This window comes from Ranitomeya variabilis, chromosome 4, assembly GCF_051348905.1.
Source record: "Ranitomeya variabilis isolate aRanVar5 chromosome 4, aRanVar5.hap1, whole genome shotgun sequence".
NCBI classification, from domain to species: Eukaryota; Metazoa; Chordata; class Amphibia; order Anura; family Dendrobatidae; genus Ranitomeya; species Ranitomeya variabilis.
Genome location: NC_135235.1, coordinates 669176082 through 669193084, shown reverse-complemented (window position 1 = coordinate 669193084; position 17003 = coordinate 669176082).

Here is a 17003-nt window from a genome sequence, read left to right as displayed (position 1 = left end):
AAAAAAGAAAACTGAAATCTCACATGGTAATAAGTATTCAGTCCCTTTGCTCAGTATTGAGTAGAAGCACCTTTTAAGCTACTACAGCCATGAGTCTTCTTGGGAATGATGCAACAAGTTTTTCACACCTGGACTTGGGGATCCTCTGCCATTCTTCCTTGCAGATCCTCTCCAGTTCCATCAGGTTGGATGGTGAACGTTGGTGGACAGCCATTTTCAGGTCTCTCCAGAGATGCTCAATTGGGTTTAGCTCAGGGCTCTGGCTGGGCCAATCAAGAATGGTCACAGAGTTGTTCTGAAGCCACTCCTTTGTTATTTTAGCTGTGTGCTTAGGGTCATTGTCTTGTTGGGAGGTGAACCTTCGGCCAAGTCTGAGGTCCAGAGCACTCTGGAAGAGGTTTTCATCCAGGATATCTCTGTACTTAGCCGCATTCATGTTTCCTGCAATGATAATAAGTCATCCACCTGTCCCTGCAGCTGAAAAACACCCCCATAGCATGATGCTGCCACCACCATGTTTGTCATTGTTGGGATTGTATTGGGCAGGCGATGAACAGTGCCTGGTTTTCTTCAAACATACTGCTTAGACTGATCAGTGATCACCAAAAAGGTCTATCTTCGTCTCATCAGACCAGAGAATCTTATTTCTCACAGTCTGGGAGTCCTTTATGTGTTTTTAGCAAACTCTATGCGGGCTTTCATATCTCTCACTGAGGAGAGGCTTCCGTCAGGCCACTCTGCCATAAAGGCCTGACTGGTGGAGGGCTGCAGTGATAGTTGACTTTGTGGAACTTTCTCCCATCTCCCTACTACATCTCTGGAGCACAGCCACAGTGATCTTCGGCTTCTTCTTTACCTCTCTCACCAAGGCTCTTCTCCCACAATTGCTCAGTTTGCCTGGACGGCAAGGTATAGGAAGACTTCTGGTGGTCCCAAATTTCTTCCATTTAAGGATTATGGAGGCCACTGTGCTCCTAGGAACCTTGAGTATTGCAGAAATTCTGTTGTAAACTTGGCCAGATCTGTGCCTTGCCACAATGTTGTCTCTGACCTCCTTGGCCAGTTCCTTTGACCTCATGATTCTCATTTGGTCTGACATGCACTGTGAGCTGTGAGGTCTTATATAGACAGTTGTCTGCCTTTCCAAATCAAGTCCTATTGGTTTAATTAAACAAAGCTGGACTCCAATGAAGGAGTAGAACCATCTCAAGGAGGATCACAAGGAAATGGACAGCATGTGACTTAAATATGAGGGTTTTGTTCAGTCAAGATGGGGTGCAGAGTGTACATTAATGTGGAAAAAATTAACTTTTTTTGAATTTACCAAATGGCTGCAATGAAACAAGTAGTGAAAATGTAAAGGGTCTGAATACTTTCTGTATCCACTGTACATGAGGACATCAATGACCAGAAGATCCTAGAACTCTATAAAATGATTGAGCTGCTGACTGGAGAGGTGACACTGCTGGGAATGCTGGGACATTATACAGTAACGCTATGAAGGGATTAGGGATGATGGTATCATTGTATGTGTCAGGTTCCTATAAGGTGTCAGGATGTCACAGTCTATTTTTCCAGATAGGAGTGGGAGTATTCAGAAGGACACAAAGATTTGTACAAGGACGTCATGATGGAGGTTCCCCAGCCCCTCACATCACCAGGTAATACACAGGACTAAATACACACGGTGTTACGAAATTGCAGCACAGAACTAGGAGAGATGGGGGAAAGCTGACCCTGCACTAAGACTAGGCTGAAACCCTACGATGGAGTGGGCGACCCATTCCTTGCCAATAGACCCACCGACGATCCTAGTCTAAACTCAGCAAAGACTTACACTATGTTCCAAATTATTATGCAAATTACATTTTTATCAGATTTTCCTAAATGGTCGGTGCAAATGACAGTCAGTCTAATAAAAGTCATCACCCATTAGATTATACATCGAATTTTATTGAAGAAACCTCCCAATGATAACAGTATAATCTCCAAAATGAATAAAAACTCAAAATGCACTGTTCCAAATTATTATGCACAGTAGAATTTCTAAACATTTGATATGTTTTAAAGAACTGAAAATGCTCATTTGTGGAATTTGCAGCATTAGGAGGTCACATTCACTGAACAAAAAAGCTATTTAACGCCAAAACATCCCAACAGGCCAAGTTACATGTTAACAGAGGACCCTTCTTTGATGTCACCTTCGCAATTCTTGCATCCATTGAACTTGTGAGTTTTTGGAGAGTTTCTGCTTGTATTTCTTTGCATGAAGTTGGAATAGCCTTCCAGAGCTGCTGTTTTGATGTGAACTGCCTCCCACCCTCATAGATCTTTTGCTTGATGATAATCTAAAGGTTCTCTATAGGGTTGAGGTCAGGGGAAGATGGTGGCCACACCATGAGTTTATCTCCTTTTATGCCCATAGCAGCCCATGACTCAGAGGTATTCTTTGCAGCATGAGATGGGGCATTGTCAGCATGAAGATGATTTTGCTCCTGAAGGCACGTTTCTGCTTTTTAGACCATAGAAGAAAGTTGTCAGTCAGAAACTCTATATACTTTGCAGAGGTCATTTTCACACCTTCAGGAACCTTAAAGGGCCTTACCAGCTGTTTCCCATGATTCTGGCCCAAAACATGACTCCTCCACCTCCTCGCTGACGTTGCAGCCTTGTTGGGACATGGTGGCCATCCACCAACCATCCACTACTCCATCCATCTGGACCATCCAGGGTTGCTCAACACTTATCAGTAAACAAGACTGTTTGGAAATTAGTCTTCATGTATGTGTGGGCCCAATACAACCATTTCTGCTTGTGAACACTGTTTAAGGGTGGCCGAATAGTAGGTTTATGCACCACAGCAAACCTTTGAAGGAGCCTACACCTTGAGGTTTGAGGGACTCCAGAGGCACCAGCAGCTTCAAATATCTGTTTGCTGCTTTGTAATGGCTTTTTAGCAGCTGCTCTCTTAATCCGATGAACTTGCCTGGCAGAAATCTTCCTCATTATGCCTTTATCAGCACAAACACATTTGTGCTCAGATACAGCCACAAATCTCTTAACAGTACGATGATCACGCTTATGTTTTTGGAAAATGTCTAATGTTTTCATCCCTTCACCAAGGCATTGCACTATTTGATGTTTTTCAGCAGCAGAGAGATCCTTTTTCTTTCCCATGTTACTTGAAAACTGTGACCTGATTAATAATGTGGAACATCATTTTTAAGTAGTTTTCCTTTAATTAGAATCACCTGGAAAACCAATTATCACATGTGTTTAAAGGGACTCTGTCACCTGAGTTTGGAGGGAACAATTTTCAGTCATATTGGCGGGGTTTTCGGGTGTTTGATTCACCCTTTCCTTACCCGCTGGCTGCATGCTGGCTGCAATATTGGATTGAAGTTCATTCTCGGTCCTCCATAGTACACGCCTGCGCAAGGCGCGACATTACCAGAACACCCCTGACCCCAGGACCTTATAGTACTAGACGACCAGTCCAGCAAAGGATTGTGCATTTTTAACCAGGGTAAACCCAGGACGACTGGGCAAGGTAATTTAGCAAGAACAAACAAGTCTATACAATAAGTGGGAACCTAGAACCTAGAAATACACGCATGTTCCAGAGGAGTGTTATCAATAGCCACAAAAGGAATAGGAGATGACAATGGTTCAGAATCAAACTTATATTTGTCTAGGAATTGTTGATCAATCAAATTAAGAGCAGAACCACAATCCACCATTACCTGAAAATCAATGGAATGACCATGATATGTGGTATTACCAGAAAAAAAAAACTCCTGCTGATCATAAAAACACAATATGAAATGGAGTGTTACTCCTACTGACCTTTTTTTTCTTTCCTTATGTGAACCTCACATTGCTTAATAAAATGGTCAGCCTTACCACAATACAAGCATAGCCCTTCAGCGAACCTCTTCTCCCTCAGTTCCCTGCTGTCGACGGGGCTATCCTGAGAGACTGGGTCCAGCATTATTATAAGAGTCTTCTCTTCACTCCGCCTGTCTCTTAATCTTCTATCCATACGGTAGCTAACTGCATAGCAGTTTCCAAAGTATCAGGTGCAGGATACGCAATGAGCAAATCTTTACCTCTTTCACTCAAACCTGCTAAAAACTGACTCTTGAGCACTGGGTCATTCCACCTGACCTCTGCGGGCCATCGTCTGAACAGGGTGCAATACCTCTCAGCATCCACAGAGCCCTGTTTAAGCCGTCTGAGCTCTGCCTCAGCTGATGTGACTCGATCAGGATCATCATAACAACCCCATAGCAGAAAAAAATGCTTCTACTGATGTCAAACAAGGATCTTCAGGATGTAATGAAAACGCCCAGATTTGGGGTTCACCCAACAAAAGAGAGAAAAGTATCAAGCTATATAGCAGGGACCACCACTAAAATTCAAATGAATATAATTTTATTTGTTTTTTTTGTTTTTTTGTGTTTTTGCTGACAAATAAAATTATATTCATTTGAATTTTAGTGGTGGTCCCTGCTATATAGCTTGATACTTTTCTCTCTTTTGTTGGTTGTACTGGTCAAATCAAGCTTGGGTTGACCCCCTATTTTATATGTGCTATTTTGCATGGATGGTGCCCTCCGCCCTTTGAGCATACAGATTTGGGGTTCACCTCACAATAAAGATATAATAATCCCCACACGCTGTAATTCACTACCTGAATGGGTCTAAGCCGAAAATATAGTAAACATGCATTTTTAAACGTAAAAAATTCCTGCTGTTTACCAGAAAAAAACTCAGGCAATCCTACCTTAGGTTCTTCAGGGCATGCTCCAGAGCAATTACTCATGTGCTGTTGAAGGTTGGTTCCTTCCAAAGTTAACCCTTGCAAGCGTTGAGCAAGTTCCTGGTCGCTGCACATATTGAAAGAATCCGGGAATTTTTTTATTTTTTTTTTTATATGTGTGGCTGAACAAACTGTTACGAAACTGCAGCACAGAATTAGGAGAGATGGGGGAAATGTGACCCTGCATTAAGACTAGGCTGAAACCCTACGATGGAGTGGGCGACCCATTCCTTGCCAATAGACCCACCGACGATCCTAGTCTAAACTCAGCGAAGACCTACAGTATAAATAAGGAGAAGGAGGTCCCTAAAAGATCTAAGGACTGGGTACAAAAAAAAAAGGTAATCTCCTAATAGGAAACACAGAGAAGGCTGCAGGAACAAACTGAAAATAGAAACAAAAGATAGCAGAACCAGAGATCCCAGAACTGCAAAATATCAAACACAGAAAGCTATCTAAGCACCTAGCCAGAACTCTAGCGGATTAACACTGTTGTCCAGCAAGGAATGAGAGGCAGGTGCTGGGTAATAAAGGGTGATAAAATCACCTGATCAAGACAACCCAGCACCAGGGGAAAAGGACCAGCAACCAGAAGACCACATCAAGATGGCAGATGGTCAAAACAGATTCTAACACACGGCCTATAATTATCTGTATGTAAAGAATGAATTCAGTTTCTATATGTGTTTCCTGCAGTTCTATCCAGGAAGAGGACAACACCAGAGAGATCCCAATGTTCCTTAGGATGATCAGGTAGATGGAGAAAAGGTATCATGAGATCTCCCCTATGATGTGTAGACGGCTGTGAAGGTCTTGTGTTCAGTCTTGTTTTATCCACCAGTATTATAGGTTTTATACTTGTGTAATGAGAACGGTGGAGATAGCAGGATTAGAGCTGATCATATATGTGATTTCTCCATCTGTCTGTGACTTTTACAAGATTTGCTGCAGGGTGAAGATCTGACCCATATTAGGAGGAGATTAATACAGATAACTATCCAGTTGAGTTATAGTTTCCCTCTAAATTCTACTCAGTGACTGGTTGATACAATTTTTTTTTGTATTTTTTTATTACATGGATTTCATTGTATTTAAAAAAAATTCTCAACATATTTTTAATGGAAAAGCTAAATAGGCACAATTGCCACATATTATTGCTGCAGACAAATCACTGGCCACAGCAAAATTGTGCTGGCCACCTCTACCATCAGTAAGTGACTACAATGGTCATATTTTATTATGGACGAAAGTTAAGTACAGAAACTGGTGAGAATCTCTGGCCAGACAAGAAAAAGAGCGTCGAGGGAGCAGAAAGGCAATTATAATTTATCCTATTACGTTAAAGATTTAAGTATGGACATCCTTTTTAGTGATTTCCACAGGTTTCCAACCTATTTCCCTTGGGCCATTGTGTTTCCGATCCACAACATAAGCTTGTTTTAACTTGCAATAATCCACAGAGATCACTCCAAAATATCAATGCCAAGACTATGCATTACTGCCAGAGGCAGCATTCAATGGTATTTCCTCTGAACAAAAGATGCACTGAAGACTTGGACCACATGACGGCATGAGTCACACAACTGCAATTCTGAGAAGCTCTTTTCACAAAGAATAACAGCATTTGTGCAAGTTTACACCCACTTGTTGTCACGTGAATTTTTGAAGCTGTGACTTGCTTACTTGAAAAGTAATCAACATCCACAGAACTTGTACTGACTATGATGGGAGCAAAGTTATATGCAATTAGAAACATACAAGCTAAAATCTATTAATTTAGGATTTTTGACACTGTCACATTGCCTTTGAGATCTATTGACTAACATTAGATGCAGTTTCACAAGCAAAATCATGTTCTTCATGTTATGCAACATGTTGCCAAATAGTCCCAGCCTTAAGATCAGATAGGCAGCTGTACTAGGACTAGAACCTACAAGAGAAAAAAGTAAGCAAAAACCCTGATATAACTAACTAAAAAAGCAAAAGTGCATTTAAATAACACAGAGTTTTTAGTAATACTGTTTTTTGATAAAAAAAAATAGCACAAAAGCCATCCCACCTCGTCAAGGTAACTTTGATCGGAACAGTCCTACACTGTCTAATATTAAAACCTTACCATGTGTCAATGTTGACCTCAGTGTGAATAAGGCAGACAAAAGGATTGGGCCCATCCAGTGAAACACTAGACTGTGGAAGCCTTATATATAATCTCAAGCTCAGAAACAGGGAGGCCACACCCTGGCTTGCACAGAATGCAACAATACGGAGAAAAAAAACACAAAAATTGAGCTTAACTTGAGTTGGTACACATGCAGAGGTTAAACGCATGTTCACATTGGCCACAAAACATTAAAACCTACAAGAGAAAAAAAGTAAGCAAAAACCCTGATATAACTAAGTAAAAAAACAAAAGTGTATTTAAATAACACAGAGTTTTTAGTAATACTGGTTTTTTTTTATCAAAAAATAGCACAAAAGCCATCCCACCTTGTCAAGGTAAGTCTGATCGGGACTAGTCTAGTGTTTCACTGGTTGGGCCCAGTCCTTTTGTCTTCCCTTATTCACACTGAGGTCAACATTGACACATGGTAAGGTTTTAATATTAGACAGTGTAGGACTGTCCCGATCAGAGTTACCTTGATGAGGTGGGATGGCTTTTGTGTTATTTTTTGATAAAAAAAAAACAGTATCACTAAAAACTCTGTTATTTAAATGCACTTTTGGGATTTTTACTCAGTTATATCAGGGTTTTTGCTTACTTTTTTTCTCTTGTAGGTTTTAATGTTTTGTGGCCAATGTGAACATGCGTTTAACCTCTGCATGTGTACCAACTCAAGTTAAGCTCAATTTTTGTGTTTTTTGTTTTTTTTTCTCTGTACTAGGACTAGGTAGATTGAAAACATGCATCATTTGCAGTGTAGCTTTCAGAGTTTTCATCTCTTGAATACAAGCAAGAAACATACTACTACTAATAATAATTTTTTTTTATTTATATAGCGCCAACATATTCCGCAGCACTTTACGTTATAGAGGGGTTTGTACAGACAATAGACATTACTGCATAACAATAAACACAGATCAAAACATACCAAGAGGAGTGAGGGCCCTGCTCACAAGCTTATAATCTATAGGAAAAAGGGAGACACGAGAGGTGGATGGTAACAATTGCTTTCGTTGTTCTGACCAGCCATCGTGTAAGGCTCGGGTGTTCATGTAAAGCTGCATGAACCAGTTAACAGCCTTAGTACGTAACAGTACAGACACAGAGGGCTATTAGCTGCATAAAGCGTATGAGAACATGATGCGAGGAACCTGATTGTGGCTTAAGTTTTTTGAACAGCCACACAGGGATAGTTAGGTTAATGCTTTTAGGCGGTAGACCAGTCTGAACAAATGAGTTTTTAGGGCATGCTTAAAACTGTGGGGATTAATCGTATGAACCTGGGTAGTGCATTCCAAAGAATTGGTGCAGTGTTATGATCCTTAGTGGCTGAGGATCACAGATCTGACCAGCTAAGTAACTGAACATAGGACGAGCTCTAGGGAGGTGGTAACTGGACTGACCGCAATCCTGATCCTATCCAATACACACTAAAAGTAGCCGTGGAACGTTACCTGAAATCCTAGACGTCTCGTCACGGCCTGAGAAACTAACTACCCCTAAAGAGAGAAAGCAAAGACCTCACTTGCCTCAGAGAAAATACCCCAAAGATATAGAAAGCCCCCCACAAATAATAACGGTGAGATAAGGGGAAAATACAAACGTAGAAATGAAACAGATTTAGCAAATGAGGCCCGCTAATCACTAGATAGCAGAAGATAGATAGGAAACTGTGCGGTCAGTAAAAAACCCTATCAAAATATCCACGCTGAGAGTTCAAGAACCCCCGCACCAACTAACGGTGTGAGGGGAGAAACTCAGCCCCCTAGAGCTACCAGCAAGCGAGGAAATCACATATTAGCAAGCTGGAAAGAACTAATCATAAACAAGAAACACATTAAACACAGATGAGCAAAAAATGAACAAACAGAAACTTAGCTTCTCTTGGAGAGACTGGTAACGAATGTAGTCAGGGGGAAATCAGAATAGCACTGAATACATTGACAGCAGGCAACAACTGAAAGTCCAGGTGAGCTAAATAGGGAACCAACTAGCAGATGATGAGACAGCTGAGCAAGCCACAGACCCGCAGAATGACAAAAAGAGCCACCAGAGGGAGCCCAAAGACAGCACTCACTCAGTACCACTCGTGACCACAAGAGGGAGCCCAAGAACAGAGTTCACAACAGTACCCCCCCTTGAGGAGGGGTCACCGAACCCTCATCAAAACCCCCAGGGCGATCAGGATGAGCCACATGGAAGGCATGAACCAAATCGGCCGCATGAACATCAGAGGCGACCACCCAGGAATTATCCTCCTGACCATAGCCCTTCCACTTAACCAAATACTGAAGCTTCCGTCTAGAAATACGAGAATCCAAGATCTTCTCCACCACATACTCCAATTCTCCCTCAACCAGCACCGGAGCAGGAGGCTCAACAGAAGGAACCACGGGCACCACATACCTCCGCAACAAAGACCTATGGAACACATTATGAATGGTAAACGATGCTGGGAGGTCCAAACTAAATGACACAGGGTTAAGGATTTCCAAAATCTTATAAGGACCGATGAAATGAGGCTTGAACTTAGGAGAGGAGACCTTCATAGGAACATGACGAGAAGACAGCCACACCAAATCCCCAACACGAAGTCGGGGACCCACACAGCGACGGCGGTTGGCAAAGCGCTGAGCCTTCTCCTGTGACAACTTCAAATTGTCCACCACATGGTTCCAAATCTGCTGCAACCTATCCACCACAGAATCCACCCCAGGACAGTCAGAAGACTCCACCTGACCCGAGGAAAAACGAGGATGAAACCCAGAATTACAAAAAAACGGCGAAACCAAAGTAGCAGAACTAGCCCGATTATTAAGGGCAAATTCGGCCAATGGTAAAAAAGTAACCCAATCATCCTGATCAGCAGAAACAAAACATCTCAAATAAGTTTCCAAGGTCTGATTGGTTCGCTCGGTTTGGCCATTCGTCTGAGGGTGGAAAGCCGATGAAAAAGACAAATCAATGCCCATCTTAGCACAGAAGGACCGCCAAAATCTGGACACAAACTGGGATCCTCTGTCAGACACAATGTTTTCAGGGATGCCGTGTAAACGAACCACATTCTGAAAAAAACAAAGGAACCAAATCAGAGGAGGAAGGCAACTTAGGCAAGGGCACCAAATGGACCATTTTAGAAAAACGATCACACACCACCCAAATGACAGACATTTTCTGAGAGACTGGAAGATCCGAAATAAAATCCATGGAAATGTGCGTCCAAGGCCTCTTCGGGACAGGCAAAGGCAAAAGCAATCCACTGGCACGAGAACAGCAAGGCTTAGCCCGAGCACAAATCCCACAGGACTGCACAAAGGAACGCACATCCCACGACAAGGAAGGCCACCAGAAGGACCTAGCCACCCAGAGATTAAGGGGAAGAGAGAAGCTGGACAAACTGCAGCAAAGGAAAAAAAAATGCACTCCGGACTTCTCTTATCCCGCTTCTGCGATGCATTAAACACTTTTTGGGCCTGCTGTACTGTTATGATCCTTAGTGGCTGAGGATCACAGATCTGACCAGCTAAGTAACTGAACATAGGACGAGCTCTAGGGAGGTGGTAACTGGACTGACCGCAATCCTGATCCTATCCAATACACACTAAAAGTAGCCATGGAACGTTACCTGAAATCCTAGACGTCTCGTCACGGCCTGAGAAACTAACTACCCCTAAAGAGAGAAAGCAAAGACCTCACTTGCCTCAGAGAAAATAACCCAAAGATATAGAAAGCCCCTCACAAATAATAACGGTGAGATAAGGGGAAAATACAAACGTAGTAGTCAGCTAGAAGAGTGTAACCCCTATATATAAAACATAACTTTTACTCATGATGATTAAAATGAACAAACAAATAATAAACAAAGGTGCTCACGTCGATAACAGTGCAGTTAAAAAACTGGTTGTATCTCACCAATTGCAGACTGGAGTACCATATAGATGAATTAGGGGTCTCCGGGAGGGTCCAGCAATAAAGAAAAATATGGAGCAATGTGTTCAGGGATGGGGAACCGTTATCTACTCCCCTGTCGTGCCCCAGCATTGACTCCTGTCCTTACAAGGACAGGCCCAGATGAGCCCTATACTGGACACCCCCCACCAAGTATGTTAGAAAGTAACGCCTCCCAACGCGTTTCTTCTCCACTCGCAGAGATTCATCAGGGGAGTTTCAAAAGTCCGTGAGCTCAATTTTGCTCAGGTATATAATTCTGAAGACACCAGCAATGGCTATGTGTCCTCTGGTCCCAGAAAGATTTCTGTGTGGCCGTCTGCCACAACCGGTGAGTGAACCAGAAATGGCACCTGTTACCTGTTTATAAAGGTAATGGGCAATATCCCCCAGAAGTATACGCCCCCCCCTGTACACCAAACCTCGGTCATCCCCCATACCTGACTGTGCACCACATCCCTGGTGCGTATATCGGCTAATATGAATAGCCCACATCCGGTCGCCGCTCACACTTAGCGCGCCCGATAACCGGAAATGCCGGTACCATACTGGAACAATAGGAGTAAAAGTAAACCCCCTATGTGCGCCATAGCTCAGTCGCTCCAAGCGCCTCGCTGCGTTCCATATTCGTGGAACGCACGCCGGCTCCTTCAGATGACACAGACCAGGCCGTCGCTTGTATCCAGCGCCGGAAGTACCGGCGCCATATTGGACCGACAACTTCCGGTGCGCCGATAATTGCATGCGTTCCAGACGTGGGACGCACACCATAACATGACAGTGTGTGCTTCCTAGTAATCCTCTCATTGATAAAACGTGGCTGTAACCCTACGTTTTAACGGTACATGCCTTCAAAGCCTTACATCGCCACAACGCTTATTGTAAAACCCTCATATGTTGTTAGTTTAAATCCCCCATCAGCTGGGGATGTCCACGCCAGTAAGATATGTATACAGCATGTATCGTATCAGGGGGATAAAAAAGGGGGGGAGAGAGGGGGAGGGAGGAGGGAGGAGGGGGGGGGAATTGATGGATACATAATGCCCATAAACAATAGGTAATTAACCGTAGCAAAATTAATTAACATTTGTCCAAAATTAAAATATCCATCCCTGATTACTGGAGGGGATCACGGTATAATTTACAAGATTTGTGACCCATCAGTGCCAGATTCATTCCCATCAGGGGAAAAAGGCAGAATGGTGATACTGCCCCATATATAATGTAAATGTTTTGTTTGATATGGCTGTCTTCAAGGACAGGTCCACACACTAGTATATGCCAACTCAGTGATAGTGGATATAGACAAAATTATACCGTGCATTAGACACAAGTAGAAGAGGGAGGGGGTAAGCTTCGGGGAGATGGATTAATATATAGGGGGATACTGCAAACAGGAGGGGTATACGGCAGCTACCGAACCTACAAAAAACAGCCAAAATTTAGCTGTTCATTCAGCCCATGCGGTTGGCAGGTGTCCAACAGGAATATCCATCTTGCCTCTCTTTGCAATAGGATCTTATCAAAGTCGCCTCCCCTGGGTGGTAGAGACACTTTATCAATCCCCATAAATGCAACCGCTTTGACATCTCCACCATGCTCGGTATTTACATGTCTGGCAATGGGGGTATCCCTCTGATTACGGATGTCCCCCAGATGTTCCCCTACCCGTCTCCTCAGTTCACGGGTAGTTTTGCCAATATAAGAGATGCCACAAATGCACACGGCCCGATAGACCACACCTTTAGACTTACAATTAATAAATTGCTTGATGGTATATATTTTCTGTGTGCGAGCATTATGGAATTCTTTGGCCACCTGTATTGATTCGCATGCGACACACCCTCCACACCTAAAGCAGCCCCAAGGTCTCTTGGGCAGCCATGTGGATTGAACCGGTGTTGTAAGATGACTGTGAACCAGTCGGTCTCCTAATGTTCTACATTTTCTGTAGGTTACCTGGGGTGCCGTACCCACTACCTCCTTAAGGTCCTCATCCATTGCAAGAATGCCCCAATATTTATTTAGGACCGCTCTCACTTGTGGAGCCCCATTATCATATGCACAGATCATTCTGATGGCGTTGGGACCATTGTTCTCCCTACCACATGGTGTCAACAAATCACTTCTGGCCCGGGTTCTAGCATGCTGGTATGTCTCCCTCAGCACCCGATCAGGGTACCCCCTCTCCAAAAACCTGGATCTAAGGTCCCTCGCTTTAGTCCTAAAGTCCGCCTCATCAGAACAGTTCCTTCTCAGGCGGAGGTATTGGCCCTTGGGTATGCCTTTTTTAAGGGAATATGGATGGTTGCTATCCCACCTTAATACCGAATTAGTGGAGGTCGGTTTTCTAAAGATTGTGGTATCGAGACCATCCCAACTGTTTTTGGATATCAAGATATCGAGGAATGGGAGACTCCTCTCCTCCAGCTCAGATGTAAACCTAAGACCAAGATTGTTAAGGTTAAGTGTTGACATGAATTCGTGGAAGGTTTCTCTGGTACCCCTCCACAAAACAAATACATCGTCTATATAACGGACCCAAAGGTCAATATAGACGGTGAAATGTTCGTTTGCCTCTGAAAATACGATAGTGTCCTCCCACCAGCCCAGGAACAGGTTGGCGTAGCTAGGTGCACAAGAGCTACCCATAGCCGTGCCCCTGAGCTGGTGGAGGACCTCCCTATCAAAAAGGAAGTAGTTGTTATTAAGAACATACTCAAGAAGGGTAAGCAAGAACTCATTGTGAGAAGCAAATTGTTGTCCCCTAGTGCTAAGGAAGTACCGTACCCCCCGCATCCCACAATCATGTGGGATCGAGGAGTACAATGACTCCACATCAATGCTTGCCAAAAATGACCCAGGTTCAATAGAAATCCCCTCCAATCTACGTAACAGGTCCATAGTGTCCCTGATATACGAAGGGAGGGATGTCACAAATGGTCTTAAAATCTGGTCAATATAGGTACCGATATTCTGGCAGATACTGCCTATCCCTGACACGATCGGTCTCCCCTTCAGGGGTATTGTGCCTTTGTGAACCTTTGGGAGAGCGTAAAACGTGGCCGTGATCGGGTGCTGAGGGAGGAGAAAGAGATATTCCTCTTGGCTTATAAGGTTATCAGCTTTAGCTTTTAGTAAGATATTTTCAAGGTCTCTCATACACTTTGCTGTCGGGTTCTGCGTAACTCGAGCATAGGTGGTCCGGTCATTCAGTAGAGCAAGACACATACCCTTATATTGTTCCACATCCATAACTACCACGTTGCCCCCTTTATCCGAGGGCTTAAAGATGACAGTATCATCTGTCTCTAAATTATGGAGTGCTGTAATCTGCGCTTTACACAGGTTGTGCCTTGCTCTAACGCCAGCCAGCTGTTTAATGTCCCTAGTGGCCAGATTCAGAAATACATCAATGGCTGACACGTCTGCCCCCACTGGTGCCATCCTCTTACTTGGGTTCCTCAATTGTGTGAATGGACCTAACCCTCTAGATGTCTGAGGTAGAGATTCAAGACCTGCCAGTAATTGAACATCCTGTATCATATCAACCGGAATCCCCAGATCTGCTGCCGTTTTTTTATCTTTCTGTTTGAAAAGTTTGTGCCACCTTAGTCTCCTAACAAACAGATGCAGATCCTTCACCATATCAAATAAAGCAAAGTCAGTAGTTGGTATATAAGAAAGTCCTTTAGATAGAACTGACATTTCTATGTCGTCAAGGCTCCTACTAGACAGATTAATGACCTGTGGTGCTAATCCCTGCTGTACGTATTGTGACTCCTTAGTTGGTAGGGACGGTCTAAAAAACCAGGCCTGGGTGTAGTCGAGTGATACCTTCCTCCTCTTTGGTAGCCCCTATTCCTCCCTCGTTGCCGTCCTCTAGAAGGTCCACCCCTGCCCTCCGTGTCGGATGCGTCAGTCTCTGTGGACGAGAAGTCTGTTTCCCTCTCAACCCTCTCCTGTCGTTCACTCACCACCTGATATATTTTATTGTCTTTAAAGTCTTGTGAGTCTCTCAGATATTGTTTGTGTTTCCTTTCCTTAAGATTATATTGAAACTTTTCAATTGTATTCTGTAGCTGACTCTCTTTAGTAGAGAAGTCGCTTTCTGCACTAAATTTCTTAGTGGTCTCAATTTGTTCTTGTAGTTTAAGATTAAGTCTTTCCAGGTTGTTTTTTTCCTCTCTCACCAATATTTGCATGGGTCTAAGGGAGCTGGAGGTAGCCTCTTTTTCCCACAGGCTCATAAGTTGTGGTGTTCTACACCGCAAAGCTGGTAATAGTGAGATCCGGAGCCCCCTAGGGACAATATTATTGGCTATATAGTTCTCAAGGCTTTGTAGCTCCCACCATGAGACTATCTGCTCTTTATAGGTTCTGGTAAGATCTTTAAAGACCGTACTATAGGTGGGTGTATATTTTTTTTGAACGAAGGTTTTTTCCGAAAAAATGTCCTTGGCTTCCGTCAGCCACAAATTAGTGTCAGGCCCTGCCGCCAAAAAACCAGCCATTACAAAACTAAAGAGATAGAAATACAGCTGCAGCTTGAAGAACCCAAGCTGTTGCACAACTCTTAGGGAGAGCAATAGTAGTCAGCTAGAAGAGTGTAACCCCTATATATAAAACATAACTTTTACTCATGATGATTAAAATGAACAAACAAATAATAAACAAAGGTGCTCACGTCGATAACAGTGCAGTTAAAAAACTGGTTGTATCTCACCAATTGCAGACTGGAGTACCATATAGATGAATTAGGGGTCTCCGGGAGGGTCCAGCAATAAAGAAAAATATGGAGCAATGTGTTCAGGGATGGGGAACCATTATCTACTCCCCTGTCGTGCCCCAGCATTGACTCCTGTCCTTACAAGGACAGGCCCAGATGAGCCCTATACTGGACACCCCCCACCAAGTATGTTAGAAAGTAACGCCTCCCAACGCGTTTCTTCTCCACTCGCAGAGATTCATCAGGGGAGTTTCAAAAGTCCGTGAGCTCAATTTTGCTCAGGTATATAATTCTGAAGACACCAGCAATGGCTATGTGTCCTCTGGTCCCAGAAAGATTTCTGTGTGGCCGTCTGCCACAACCGGTGAGTGAACCAGAAATGGCACCTGTTACCTGTTTATAAAGGTAATGGGCAATATCCCCCAGAAGTATACGCCCCCCCCTGTACACCAAACCTCGGTCATCCCCCATACCTGACTGTGCACCACATCCCTGGCGCGTATATCGGCTAATATGAATAGCCCACATCCGGTCGCCGCTCACACTGAGCGCGCCCGATAACCGGAAATGCCGGTACCATACTGGAACAATAGGAGTAAAAGTAAACCCCCTATGTGCGCCATAGCTCAGTCGCTCCAAGCGCCTCGCTGCGTTCCATATTCGTGGAACGCACGCCGGCTCCTTCAGATGACACAGACCAGGCCGTCGCTTGTATCCAGCGCCGGAAGTACCGGCGCCATATTGGACCGACAACTTCCGGTGCGCCGATAATTGCATGCGTTCCAGACGTGGGACGCACACCATAACATGACAGTGTGTGCGTCCTAGTAATCCTCTCATTGATAAAACGTGGCTGTAACCCTACGTTTTAACGGTACATGCCTTCAAAGCCTTACATCGCCACAACGCTTATTGTAAAACCCTCATATGTTGTTAGTTTAAATCCCCCATCAGCTGGGGATGTCCACGCCAGTAAGATATGTATACAGCATGTATCGTATCACGGGGATAAAAAAGGGGGGGAGAGAGGGGGAGGGAGGAGGGAGGAGGGGGGGGGGGAAATTGATGGATACATAATGCCCATAAACAATAGGTAATTAACCGTAGCAAAATTAATTACAAACGTAGAAATGAAACAGATTTAGCAAATGAGGCCCGCTAATCACTAGATAGCAGAAGATAGATAGGAAACTGTGCGGTCAGTAAAAAATATATCAAAATATCCACGCTGAGAGTTCAAGAACCCCCGCACCAACTAACGGTGTGAGGGGAGAAACTCAGCCCCCTAGAGCTACCAGCAAGCGAGGAAATCACATATTAGCAAGCTGGACAGAACTAATCAT